Source organism: Spermophilus citellus (genome assembly GCF_964194105.1).
Source record: "Spermophilus citellus genome assembly, chromosome: 17".
Taxonomy (NCBI): Eukaryota; Metazoa; Chordata; class Mammalia; order Rodentia; family Sciuridae; genus Spermophilus; species Spermophilus citellus.
The window spans coordinates 42429527-42444709 of NC_138199.1; positions in this window are offsets into that span (position 1 = coordinate 42429527).

Here is a 15183-nt window from a genome sequence, read left to right on the forward strand (position 1 = left end):
TGAGGATGTCCTGTAACTTGTTAAAGCTGTCCCTGCTGGTGGACAGTCCTATTTTCAATCTTCTGCTGTAATGAAAAACCTACCACAAGCCTTTACACACAGGGCCAAGGCATTGGAATAAGATCAACCAGGGTCCAAACTCTGGTGTTTATTTACAAGGTAAGTGACTTTGGACCAGCTTTTTCATTCTCTGTGCCTCTGTTTCCTCTTGCGGAATGTGGTTAATAACACTACTGTGACAACCTTTTGGGCAGGACCAAATGTGAAAATATATGTACCTGGCCTAAGAGACTAATAACACTGATAATGTTTACCATGTTTTAAGTATGTGCTGAGAATTCACATGTTATCTCATTCCATTCTCACAACACTAAAAGGCATAGACTATTTTCACATATACTCAAGAGTGACTGAGAAGTTAACCAATATAACAGAAAGAAGCAGAACAGGATTCAAACCTAGGGTTTCTCAACATCAAAGACCTGATCTGAACCATGACATCTCCTGCTGGTGCTCAACAAATGTAATTGTGACCATCACCATCACCATCATAATCACCAACATCTTTATCACCATCACCACCTGCTTGGGGCTCATTGGTCTTTTAAATGACCTCTAGCTACCTTTATTTTCAGATTTCCACTGAGCTGGTACAAGTTTTTCCAGAAACAATTTTTGCTGACCTTAGGCCATTGCTTCCTCCGACTTCAGTCACCATGTACATGCATGTGAGTGTCCACACACACTCAGGCAGCCCAAAGAGTTCTGGGGTAGCACAAAGCATCTGTTTGGGATGGCCCGTGTTTTATGGTTCTTGCAGCAACATCAACAGCACAGGCAGCTGAGTGAAGTGTAGTGGGACTATGACGGGTAGCGGGAGGCTTGTCGGAGAGAGCTGTCCACCTGCTCCTCCACCCCCACCAAAACTAGGGCTAGTAGATAGACGAAAAGAAAAAGAACAAAATTCAGAAGCCAGGTTGTGAGTGCCTGCCACAGACAGAAAATGTGTTTCCTCTACTCCTCAAGATAGGTACTTACTCTTAGGATAAGGGAACTGAGACTTCACAGAGTAAAAGCAAATTGCCCAAGCCCAAGGCCAGAGAGTGGCCGAGCTGAGATTCAAAGCCAGCTCTGTGGAGATGGAGCATTTTTATTCATTGTGACACCATTCCCAAATCCTGAGAACCAGGGTTCTCTAGAGAGAGGAACAGCCCCTAAAAGTCATCTATCTCCCTAGCCCCTCCCTCTCTCCTCCTGGCCTCCTCTAAGTCTGGCACATGTGACAGAAAACCAGCAAACCTATCTTCCCGCCTTCCTTAGAAATCTAACATCCTGCCCTCCACACTGGGTGTGTCTTTAGGATGGGTAAGTTATGTGGCAAACATGCCCCAGATCTCACCCTCAGCACAGATGGGCTGAGGCTCTGCTCCCCACCATCACTCAGGAATCCAGGTCAATGAGCCTTCGTGATTTTCCCCACAGCTCAAGGGCAAGGGACATCACCATTCAGCACTGGATCTAAAAGCTTTTGCCTGGAAGTGACATGCCACGCTCACTCACATCTCATTAGACAAAGCAAGTGGCATGGTTCATCCGCCTCAGTGTGTGTCTGGAAAATAACAGAAACGCTTGGTGACTGGCACTGGTGACCACCCCATCCAGAGGCACTGCCACCCACTGGCCCCTGGCCCGACCTCCCTCACTTCCTGGCTTGCCTCCACCTCTACCACCCCACAGGCACATGCACACTTCACCATTATTGCCTTCTCTTGCCCTCCTCCAAGGTCATGAGGGTCACTTGATATAGCCGCCATGTCCACGGGATTTTATTCAACCACTGGAACTTCACCTGCTTTGGGGGTGGGCATCAGTCTTGGGCTGGAATTGCAGGAGGGTTCTAGAAAGGCTTCCAGCACCCCCCTGTGGTGAAAGGACCACACAGAGTGTTCCCCCAATTCCCTCCCAGAGCCTGGCCTTTCTCCTTCAGCATCAGTTGCCATTGGCACAATGAGGTCCAAATTGGGCACCAGGGCTGTGCTCAATGGTCTTAAAGACAAGCCCCTCACAGCATAGCTGAAGGAAGAGTCAGATATCTGCCAAGTGGGGAGCTGGCTGGTGGCTTCCTGAGGACTCTGTCTGTATTCCCCTCCTCTTGGTGGTCCCTCCTTCCCCAGAACCAGCCATTCATGTAGGTGAGTTAGGAGTAGCCTAAGGACACTCTTATCCCCAGATAGCATCTCTTCTTCACTGCCTCAAATCCCTGAAGATTCTACCATTAAAAATTATCCTTTTAGGGTTCAGTGATGCATGCCATTCCCAGATAATCAGAAGGCTAAGATGGGACAATTGCAGGTTCAAGATCAGCCTGGGCAATTTTGCAAGACCCCATCTCAAAATTTTAAAAATAGAACTAGAAAAGTCTGGGAGTGTGGCTTGGTGGTCGAGCACCTGTGAGCTTGCACGAGACCTGGGTTCAATCCCCAGTACTGGGGGGTGAGGAGGGAGCTCATTCTTGTGCTAAAGGCTCAAATATTCTGTAACTCAATCAAGCTGCAGAGCAAAAGCACCCCATCCTATCCAAACCAAGAGACCCTTGATTTCCAGTAAGACAACTCCTTCACATAGTCTGGGACAGGAAAGGGGTGTTTCTTGGAGGCACAGGTGCTCCCCATAGTAGTCAACAGCAGCAGGTACCACAGGGCTGTGGGGGTGTGTAATAAGGTGGTCTCTCACATTTTCTTTTTCTGGGGTTCCCCACTGAGTACCAGTTGGGTACCAGCCACCACGGCACACTCTGTAATTGGTCAAACACAAATGAGACAAGATCTGTTCTTTGAAAGTTTTGGCCTGAGTAGAAGAGCAGCCATCAGCCACAAACTAGAGCAGAAGTGGGAGGGGCCACGAGGGGTTGGATTTCACCTGGGGAGATGGAAGAGTCTGGGGCCAGATGGAGAAGGGGCAAGGCCACATGTGCCCTTGGCTAAATTACAGAGGCAGGGGGCATGGGTGGTGAGAAATAAGGTGGAAAAGTAGGTTAGGTGAAATAGTGGGGAGTTTGGGTGGCAGGAAAAAACAATCAGAGACCACTGAAAGACTGAGACTGATGACAGGAGGGTGGTCCAACTGGCTTCCCGCTGAGGGAGGCATGAGGAAGGGAGGCAGTGGAGCCAGGGAAGCTTTTGGAGCAGCCCAGGCACACAGAGGAAGGGACTGACTGGCCAACTGAGGAGCAGACTGGCTGGGGGCGGGACCTCAGGACTTGCAAGCTCCCTAAATTCAGCTGTCTCCTTCAGAGTGTCCACAATCCCACAGGCCCCAAGCAGGGCCTTCTGTTTGAGTGACAGGTGGTAGAGAAGTGTTGGGAAAGATCCAGAGCACAGGCAGCTTCAGGGGGCGATTGGAGTTGGCGATTCGGTTTGACTGAAGGGACAATAGCCAAGCAATGCCAGAGTGACCCTGAGCCAGACTTCACCTGACTCATTCATCTGCAATGTGGTGGTGGTTGGGAGCAGGGACCAGGGACTGGCATCAGATTTCCTCAAAGCAAACCCTCACTTTGGAGCCCAGGACCTTAACCATCATATTTTTCTCATATTGTGAGGCATGTAAAAGTTGGAAAAGCCGTGCGCGCGCGCGCGCGCGCGCACACACACACACACACACACACACAGCAAGCCCCCTCTGAGATGCCTTTCCATTCCTTGGCAGCATTACCCACTTATACCAGAAGATGGCGCTGTATCCCCGTGTGCGTTCAACTACACTCATTCAAAACAAGCGGTTTGAGCGACTTCTGTGCCCAAAACCGGTGAGGCCCAGAGAGAGCACTAAGTGGAACACAGTATGGACTTTGTTTTTCAGAGCCTTGCCCTGTAGTCTCAAGTGATACTATCAAATTAGAGTGGAATTGGGACCTTGCTTGGAGGAAACTAGATATTATGGAAAGTGCCCAGCACTGGGCTAGCTGCTTTACAGCCCTACTTTTCCAAAACCAGGGGCTCCTTTCCATAATGCATACACACATCAGAAGCTCATGATGCACACAATAAATATGCACGATTTTTATTTGTCAAGTAAAGATAAATACACACAAAAAAATAAACCAGGCACTCTAATACTGAGAGATGATAAAAATACAAAGTTGGCTCTGGGTTGATTTCCACTACTTTCTGAAGCCTTTCCAGCACAAGGTACTTGGTTGATGATCAATAAATTTGTATTGATTTATTGATTAAATTTTAACTTCAGGCCAGGTGTTGTGACACATACCTGTAATCTGAGTGACTCAGGAGGCTGAGGCAGGAGGATCACAAATTCAAGGCCAGCCTTAGCAACTTAGTGAGGCCCTAAGCAACTTAGTAAAATCCTGTCTCAAAATAAAAAATTAAGGGTTGGGTGTGTGGCTCAGTGGTAGAGTGCTCACCTAGCACATGTGAGGCACTGGGTTCGATCCTCAGCACCACATTTAAAAAAAGAATGAAATAGAGATATTGTGTGTCCACCTGCAATTCAAAAATAAAATATTAAATAATAATAAGTAAAAATTAAAAGGGCTGGAGATGTGGCCCAGTGGTTAAGTGCCCCTGGGTTCTATGCCTTGTACCAAAAGAAAAAAAGAATTGCAACTTCAGATAGAGACCTAAAGGTCAAGCCACAATGGCAGGACCAAAGAAATCACTCAGTTTAAACACTACAGTTCTTAGATGAAAAATAAGACCCAGAGGAAAATGGGAAGAAAAACTATATGCCTTGTAGAAGGTAGGCATGCTCCAAACATCTGCTAAACTAATAAAGTGCTTTTGTCTAAATCCTCATTCCTTGAAGTAGTCGTTTCTATCCCCACTTTACAGGTGAGAAAGTTGAGCCTGTCACCAAGGACCTGGCCAAGACTCCATGGTGCAAGAGCAACACACATTCATTCTGTAGCCTGCACATTCAAAGTGCCTTGTAGCCTGCCTTCTAAGAACAGTTGTTTGTGTTTCTCTTACTCTTGATGGTTTGTCAGGTCCCTTCATGTACATTCATCCATTCCTTTAATCCTAACTGCCAAGGGACAGGGCAGAAATTCAGAGCCACAAGCTCAGAGTCTCGGCTCTTCTCCTATGTCAGTTTATTTTTAACTCTGATGTTCTTGGGTGTACAAGAATCCCTAAAATAACTCTTTACTTTGTTTTCATTTTATAAACTTTTTCAAGTGGCTCTGAATGGTCACTTCATAACTAAAACTGCCTCCTGATTTCAGTGTCCCCATTGTGGTTACCGCTAGCTTTGGCTTCTTTAATTATTCAGTGGTAAGGAGGGGGAAAAAAAGATAGACCTGATACCTAAATGATGTCCTCACACTGCATGTAAACCAAAGGACCCTGTGACGCATTATTAGAAGGGAGGATATGGAGGGGTTCAAATCACAGGAAAGTGGGGGGAAAATGAGCGATCCATCTGATACAGCCAGCATTGCATGCCCAGGGGGGGCGGCACTGTGGCTGGTGGCAGGCACTCGTTCCTCACTGGAGTGTGACTTAGATACAGAAAGAATGAGGAAAAAAATTCATTAGTGTTGTTTGTTTGAATTTTATCGTCTTTGAAATTCTCTTTGTACTTAATTTGTAAATTTGCTTCTAACTTGATAGCCACATAAGAGCAATATGCATATATTTATACCTGGTTTATGTGTATACACAGCTAAGTAACATCAGAACAAAACCAACACAGGAGTCCCTGGAAAATTTTCCCTTCTAAAAGGATTGCACAGTCAGATTGGAGTCATGCTGATCCTATTTCCTTTCCCTGAGGAAGGGGCAGAAACCAAGGACACTTTTTCTTTTGAATGGAAAAGGGCTCTCCCTTTAAAGAACACTTTAGAGAAAGGGGTCATTCCTGGGACAGATGCAGAGCAGGAGAAAGGTGATGGCTTCTCTCATCCCCAGGCTTCCCCACAGGCAGGGGACTATTCCCTGAAGAAGATTCTCACCTGAGTAAATCGGGAAGGCAAGAAGGTGGCAGTCCTCAAGACTGAGGGTAAAGTGGGCCCACCTTCCTTTCATCTGACTCACTGATGGAACCTCCAGGATCCACTATCAGGAGACTGGAGGTGACAACATTAGACACAAGGTTTCACCACTAGTTTTCTTTAGAATTTTACCAAACTCTTGAAAAGATCATGAAAGTAATTTATGCTCTTTGCATCCAATGAGACAACCATATACTGAGAGATAATTAGTCACCCTACCTTTCCATATAGGCTGTCCCCTCGTCCCTGTTCCATACAAACACAGCCGTATTCAAACACTCTTCTGGATTTACAGGGTGATTTGGTCTTTGACGATAGAAGATCATGCCCCACACAGGTGCTGCTACTTGCTATCTTAGCTAAAATCATTTTAACCTTTCAGGTTGATGGATACAGACCCTCACCTTGTTCTTTTTGAAGAGCTTTATAATATTCCAGAGGAGGGGTGCAGCTCAATTTACTCACTCCCCTATTGATGGCAGTCAGGTTGTTTTCAACCTCCTCAGACATGTGGTTCTCTCTCCCACTCCTCTTTCTGGATGGGTTTCTAGAAGTGAGGTAGGTCAACAAATGCGGCTATTAAGTTTCATAGCTGTTACCCACATTATTATTATTATTATTTGTTGTTGTTCTTTTCACAGATGTGCATTGAGCACCTGCTGTGTGCAGGGCACTGAGTTAGATGTGCAGAAGTAAATAAGAAAAGGCTTTGCCCTCAGGGCATACACATATTAAGAAGTATGTATATAACTCATATTTGGTTATATAAAGTTATTAGTTACATATTCATTTCATATTATATAAGCAATATTTATGTAACTCCGCGCTGTGCACAGAGAAATAGCACCCTTAAGGGAGTTAAGTGTAGAAATAGGGGACAAGAAAGTGTGTATTTATGTCTGTGTCCTCTTTCTCCAGGATGAGGGACTTAAGGAGGGCTCTTTGTTGAGGTTATGTTCTGAGTCTCCCTTCTCTTTATCTCTGGTCTCCACAGAGACAATCTCTGGACTTGGGACATATTGTTCCTGCTTATATTTGCTACCATTATTATAGGGTCCTACTATGTGCTAGATGTTTCAAGTATATTTCCATATTCAAACAAATCCTTACAAACATGATGTATTAGTTATCTATTGCTATATAACAAAGTATTCCAAAATTTGGCGAGTTGAAACACAAACATTTATTGTCTCACAGGTTTGATGTAGCCTCTCAAATGTCTCATTCACATGAAGAGGCAGCACTGGCTGATGGCAGGTCTGCTTCTCTCCATCTAAGGTTGTCATAAAATGCAAATAAAAATACAGAATGCTCAGTTAAACTTGCATTTCAGGTAAACAACAAACAATTTTAGTATAAGTGTATCCCAAATATTGCATGGAACATACTTACATGAAAAAAATTACTCATTGTTTTCTGAAATGCAAATGTAACTAGATGTCTTGTGCTATCTGACAAGTTTATCCCTATCTAGAATGCTTAAATAACTCACAATGTGGTAGTTGGCTTCTCTCAGAAAAAGAACTCACAGTACAGGGACTAGAGTTGTGGCTCAGTGGAAGAGTGCTTACCTAGCATATGTGAGGCACTGGGTTCAATCCTCAGCACCACATAAAAATAAATAAACAAAATAAAGATTGTAAAGAAGAAAGAAAGCACAATAGAAACCAAAATGTCTTTTGTGACCTAGAGTCACATGCCATCAAATCTGCAATGTTCTTTTAGCTACACAGATCAACTCTCATCAAGATGACAGGGAACTAGCCAGGAGCACATGATTATAATCCCAGCTACTCAGGAGGCTAAGGCAGGAGGATCACAAGTTTGGGGCCAGCCTCAGCAATTTAGCAAGACCCTGACTGAAAATAAAAAAATAAAAAGAGCTGAGAATGTAATTCAGTGGTAGAGCACTCCTGGGTTCAATCCCCAGGACCACAGAGAGAGAGAGAGAGAGAGAGAGAGAGAGAGAGAGAAAGGGATGGGGGGACAGAGCGCAGATGATTTCCAACTTATGATAGTTCCACCTACAATTTATCAATGGTGCAAAAGGAACACACATTCGGTATAAGCCATATTTCAAATTTTGAATTTTGATCTTTTCTTGGGCTAGGGATGATGTGTGTTCTGATTCTTTTTTGATGCTGGGTTGTAATCGCAAGTCCCAGCTCCCAGTCAGCCACACAATCACAAAGGTAAACAACTACTTTGGAAAAAGTGGGTAAAGAAAAAGATGAGCTCGGGCTGGGGATGTGGCTCAAGTGGTAGCACGCTCGCCTGGCATGCGTGCGGCCCGGGTTCGATCCTCTGCACCACATACAAACAAGGATGTTGTGTGTTGTGTCCGCCGAAAGCTGAAAAATACATTGAAAAAATTCTCTCTCTCTCTCTCTCTCTCTCTCTCTCTCTCTCTCTCTCTCTCTCCTCTCTCTTAAAAAAAAAGTCTTAATATTAAAAAAAAAAGAAAAAAGAAAGGTCTGAAGTTTCCCTGAAAAAGAAATTCCAGCTGTGGACTGCAGTGTCGGCTCCCCACCTGACAGCTGTCAACCTTCTCTTCTTCACAGCCTATCCTATGGATTTTAGACTTGCCTAGTCAGCCCTATTGTAGCATAGTCCAATTCCTTGCAATAAAACTAGATAGATGGGCTGGGAATGTGGCTCAAGTGGTAGCACGCTTGCCTGACATGTGTTCGGCCCAGGTTCGATCCTCAGCACCACATACAAAGATGTTGTGTCCGCCGAAAACTAAAAAAAAATAAATATTAAAAAATTAAAAAAAAAAACTAGATGGGGCTGGGACTGTAGCTCAGAGGTGGAGTACTTGTCTGGCATGCATGAGGCCCTGTGTTTGATTCTCAGCACCACATTAAAAAAATGAAAAAATTAAAAATTTAAATGTTTTAAAAAACTAGACAGATGATTGATACACAAGACAGATCTCCTGCTATAATCCCAGTGACTCAGAAGGCTGAGATAGAAAGATCACAAGTTGGAAGTGAACCTCAGCAACTTAGCAAAACTCTGTCTCAAACTTAAAAAATAAAAAGGGTGTGCAGGGAACTTGGGTTAAATCCCTAATAGCAAAAAAAAAAAAAAATTAAAAAAAAAAAATATATATATATATACTACTGAACTCTGATACTCAAATAAACAAACCATCAGAGAAAACCTTGCAGCCTTTAAGAGTCAGAGCTTGCTTTTGAGCCAAAAGAGATTATCAGACATTTTCATGGCCTCAGAACTACTGGGCAAATCCTGGGAGTTCCAAAGATATTTCTGATGGAAGAGCAAAATGGCAAAATGGGGAGGTCAGAGTCATATTTCTCAAATACTGTTTCATCTTTCAGATTTGGTCCTTTCATGTTAAATTATCTGTAACACACTGGAACATTACAGAGTGACTTTAAAATATGCTCATTTATCAACTGTCTAAAAGAAGACACAAAGTCTCCTAACATCAATTGCTTCTAAGAAGGGAAACCCAGTGGCTGAGGGACACAGGTAGGAGGGAGAATTCACTTTCTGTACCTTCAGAATATTGAGTCATGTAACTGTTTTATCTCCTAGATTACGGTTGGCACACTATGGTCCATAGTCAAACCTGGCCCATTGCCCATTTAAATAGTTTTATTGGAACTTATCATCTAAAGCTGCTTCTTCGCTACATTAGCAGAGTTCAGTAGTTACAAGAACTATATACATGTTATATGGCCCATGAGGCCTAAAATATTTACTATCTGACTCTTTATAGAAAAAATTTGCCAATCTCAGTGTAGATTTTTATTTTTTTAGAGATAATTTTTTTAATATTTATTTTTTAGTTTTCAGTGGACACAAAATATTTTTTATGTGGTATTGAGGATTGAACCCAACGCCCTGCGCATGACAGGCAAGCGCGCTACTGCTTGAGCCACATCCCCAGCCCTTCAGTGTAGACTTTTTTTTTTTTTAAAGAGAGAGTGTGTGTGTGTGGGGAGACAGAGAGAGAGAGAGAGAGAGAGAGAGAGAGAGAGAGAGAGAGAGAGAGAGTTTTTTTAATATTTATTTTTTAGTTCTCGGGGGACACAACATCTTTGTTGGTATGTGGTGCTGAGGATCGAACCCGGGCCAGGCAAGCGCGCTACCGCTTGAGCCACACCTCCAGCCCCTCAGGGTAGACTTTTTAAAAGTAAATTGACACTTTGTTGTTGTTGTTAATGAACTTTTATTTATTTATTTTAATTACATGTGGTGCTGAGGATCAAACTTAGTGGCTCCCACATGCTAGGCAAGCACTCTACCACTGAGCTACAACCCCAGCGCAGTAAATTGACATTTAAAAGATGCCCCGAGATATGAAAACATATGTCTACGCAAAAATGTGCACATGCGTGTTCATAGCAGCATTATTGACAATAATGCCTAAAATGTCCTTCAACTGATGAATAAACCAAATGTATTTGTAGCCATATAATGGAATGGCCAGAAAAAAAATGGAGTACTGATAGATGCTACAACAAATTAATCTTGGAAACATCATGCTAAGTAGAAGAAGCCAGACACCAAAGGTCACATATTGTATGATTCTATTTATGGAAATGTCATAATAAGCAAATTCAGAGACAAAATGTAGATTAACCGTTTCCAGAGGCTGAGGGGGAAAGAAGAATTGAGAAATGACTACCAATAGGCACAGAATCTCTTGTTTGTTTGGGAGGGGAGCACTAATAAAAACGTCTGGAACTGGATAGTGGGCATGGCTACACAAGTTGGTGTGTATGCTAGAATCTACTCAATTGTACAACACCACCAAGGACAGGGTCCTCCAGAGTTCAATAGGGAGCACAGAACCTACTGACAGTTCTCTTCTGCCATCTCCAACCAGAATCGAACCCTAGCCTGGGAGTCAGAAGACTGAGTTCTACATCCCAGTTGTCCAAACATTCATGTAAACTTAAGTTTGTTTCCATGTCTGGTCTTTAATTCCCTTTCCTATAACATGCACAATTAGGCAGGAAGGGAAAAGGCTGGCCCAAGTGGGTTCGAGGGGAGATTTAGGGTATTTGACTTCCCAGAATCCTTTACTCTTTCCCCAAACTTTATTAAAAACCCTCATAAATAACATCTTTATTTATTTATTTGGTACTGGGGATTGAACCCAGGGTTGCTTTACCACTAAGCTGCATCCCTATTGTGGTTTAGATATGAGGTGTCCCCCAAACACTCATGTACAAGACAATGCAAGAGGGTTTTGAGGTAAAATGATACGATTATGAAAGCCTTAACCTAATCAGTACATTAATCGAGTGATAGGGATTAACTGGTTGACAACTGTTGAAAGGTAAGGTGGGGCTGGAGGAGGTGGGTCTTTGGGGATGTGCCTTTGGCATATATTTTGTCACCAAAGAGTGGAGCGCGCTCTCCTCTCTGCTTCCTGGAGCCATGTTCCCAGCTGCTTTCCTCTGCTATACTCTTCCACCATGGGATCCACCTCACCCCAGGCCTTGAGGAATGAAAACAGCTGTCTAGGGACTGAGACCTCTGAAACCGTGAGCCACCAAATAAACTTTTCCTTCTTAAAATTGTTCTTGCCAGATTTTTGGTCACAGCAGGAAAAAAAATAAAAATAAAAGACTAAAACAATCCCTAGCCCTTTTTTATTATTTTGAGACAGTCTTGCTAAATAGCTGAGGTTGGCCTCAAACTTCCAATCCTCCTGCTTCAGCCTCTAAATCACTGGGATTGGGCTGGGGATGTGGCTCAAGCGGTAGCGCGCTCGCCTGGCATGCGTGCGGCCCGGGTTCGATCCTCAGTACCACATACCAACAAAGATGTTGTGTCCGCCGAGAACTAAAAAATAAATATTAAAAATTCTCTCTCTCTCACTCTCTCTTTAAAAAAAAATTAAAAAAAATAATTAAAAAAAAAAGAGTTCAACTTTAAAAAAATAATATAAAATAAATCACTGGGATTACAGGCATATGCTACCAATCCTGGCTCAATATCTTCATTTTACTCATCCTCATCCCTTTCCAATTTCAAAGCCCTTCATATACATGACATCATTTATTTCTCATAACCACCCTTTTAGGAAAGATGTGTTATCTCCATTTTACAGATGATGGAATTGGAAGCTCAGAGAAGCCAAACTACTTGTTCATGTTCATACAACAGGAAGTGTTGGAGCTGGAACTCAACCCCAAGTATTCAGGTCCAACGTCCTATATTCTGCCCACAAAACTAATTTTTTGTTTGGCCTCTCTCTAGAAAGCCCAAGACAGTAATGTCTAGCTGCCTCACCATAAATGCTGCACACCTTTGAAAAAACGTAAGGGAAGAGAGGCAAGCAGGAACCTGGGGTTCTCCTGTTTTTTTATTTTTTCTTATGAACCTCTTTATATTGGCACAGTAGCTGAGTGGATATAAGCATTCACGTAGATCAGGATTCAGGAAGTCTGCTAAAACCAGAAGATTCATCCCTCTCATGAGGCCTGAGGAGCAGGTCCTTGATCCTTGGTAGAGGGGAGAAGTGATGACAGATTTTCCCCTCCAGCCTTGCTAAAGCAGGGCCCCAAAAGAGGGAACATCAGTGGAACCAGGATTCAGAATTTGACTCAAAGAGCTAAGCCTAAATCTTAAGGAGTATAAGAACCCTGGCATCCAACACCAGCTAACCCTCCTGGGTCACAACAGTCCTGAGCTCTGGAAACAGGACCAGGTATGTGCACTTTGGCAAGTCACTCCCAGCTCTTTCCCCATTTGCTTATCCTGAAATGTGGCTAATGACTGCAGGACCAGGTTCACCCGAGATGTTCTTGAGGGTTCAGTGACATAAACTGAAATGCATTTTATGAACACACTATTTCATTCTTCCATAGCTGGCAAACAAGAGGGGCTGATGCTTGACCACACTTGGGGAGTGACCCTCTCACTGCTTTCCAAGCAGCACAAAACACCCAGGGCTTTGGCAACAAGAGGGACCAAGCCAAAGGGCAGAAGTCTCTAGAAAAGGCTGAGACCCGCAGGGCAAAGGAGATGATGCCCTGGCTTGCACCTATACTTTTCTCTTTTCATTTGATCAATCAATACAAGTACTTCCTAGAAGTGCTGGTATGTGGTTTAAGAAAAAGCAGATAAGAAAAAATGATCTCATGGAGCTTATATTCTAGTTATAGAAGACAAAGTAAATAAATAACAGATACATCAAAAGCATGGTCAGCAGGTGCTATGAGGAACTGAAGTGGATAACGTTAACCAGGCACAGTGGTGCACAACTGTAATCTCAGCTACTTGGGAGGCTGAGGTAGGAGGATCACAAATTTGAGATCAATTTAGAGAGACCCTATCTAGAAATAAAAATTTTTAAAGAACTGGGAATGGAGCTTAGTGGCACAGTGTTTGTCTAGCACGTGTAAGGTCTTGGGTTCAAGTCACAGCACTGCAAAATAAAACAGGCAAGATTAATGGTGATGGTGGAAGGTACTGTTTCATACAGGATGTCAAAAGGCCCCTCAGATAAAAACATGCTTAAGACCTCAAGAAAGTGAGGGATTAAGGTACCTCACACCTCAGGTCTAGGGTAGAGGCCACCAGGGTTTAGGGGACAGAGACTGACAACACATATAACCCCTCCCCACTCCTAATTAGTCTCCATTTGCCCTACTTTTTAAAATTTCATTCTCCATCCTCTTCCCTGACAGGGAGACTGATCCTTACAGACTTTCCCTGCATCAACCCTGTCATCTGCCTTTTGGTAGAGTTCAGCCAAATGGAAGCCCCAAAAAAACTGGAAAATGAAGTAAGTAGAAATATTGATGCTCTCACTTTCTCTCTGCACGACCACAATTCTGACAGGCAGTGTTCTTCAGGAATTCCACAGCATATTTCCCCTGCAGGGCCCCATGGGTTTGGAGGCGTCTCCTCCAGGAAGCCCTGCAGGATTAGCCTTCCAGACAAGCACCATGAATCTACAGGTGCAGAAATGTACGCTGTCCACAGATGGCATGGATTTGCCTGTTTGATTACAGCAGGAAATTGATGAGTTTTGGTCCTAGAGACACCAATCATCACAGATGAAACCTCCAGAAGGTCCTGGCTATCAAATTACTCATACTAGCAAAGGTAATAACAAAAGTTGGGGTTCTATAATCCCTTGTCTTAATCCCTTAGGACCTCACTGCCTCAGAGATAAAGCATTCTCCCCAGGATCCAGTCAAGCAACTTCTATCTGAAGGCAATCTACTTACCTCCAATATTCAAAAGTTCATTGCCCAGTGTATTTCCATGATAACATCACTAACAGAAAGTTTTATCAATGTGTACGTCTGTTCTACTCACTAGAATGCACATTCCAAAGAAGCATGGAACTTTCCTCATTTTCATGAGTGAACAGCATTGTAGAGCCAAGTGTTCAAGAGCTCAGAAAATGCTTTTGAGTGAATAAATAACAGTACAAAATACATCAGGTTTCACAAACAACTCCAAAAGATTGTGACCAGTAAGCCTACAGTGATACCTTAGGATCAAGGGTGGGTACACTCAGAAGTCTTGGCACTACTCACTTCTCCAGGTATTGAGGTGAGTAGGTATTGAGGCAGGAAACCCCAGGTGGAGCACCTGGGATAACTCAGAGAATCACTCTGGTCCCACCAAGACTCTTTTTGAGGATCCCCAGCTTTCCCATTTTAAGTGAACAGCATAAGTTGGCAGTGTCCAGGCTCAGGGAACCTAGGAGTTAAAGGACTGGGCTTAAACCAAAGATTCCTAAGCAGCCATGCTGAGGCAGGCTGCAGGACAGCTGACGGGAAGGCAGCAACTATTGTATCAAGGATGAACAATGTGGCTTCCCTGGCCAACCCACAGCTAGGCACTAGGAACCTCTATGGGTGAGTGCTGCTGGCTAGTTCTCCCCACTCAACAAATAAGTCCTGCTTCAAGCCAATCAGAATTTGTTGCTTGTGTTCTCTTCAGTTTCATTCCAGTACACTCTAGGTACTCTACCCTGCCCTACCCCATGTGGTACCACTGCCTACAGGTCAACACCCCCCACCCCTACCCCACCGCCCCTAAAGAAACCCAAACAAAGGGGCTGGAGATGCAGCTCAGTGGTAGAGTGCTTGCCTAGCAGATGCAAGGCCCCGGGCTGGATCCCCAGCATTAAAAAAAGAAAGAAAGAAAGAAAAAGAAACCCAAACAGC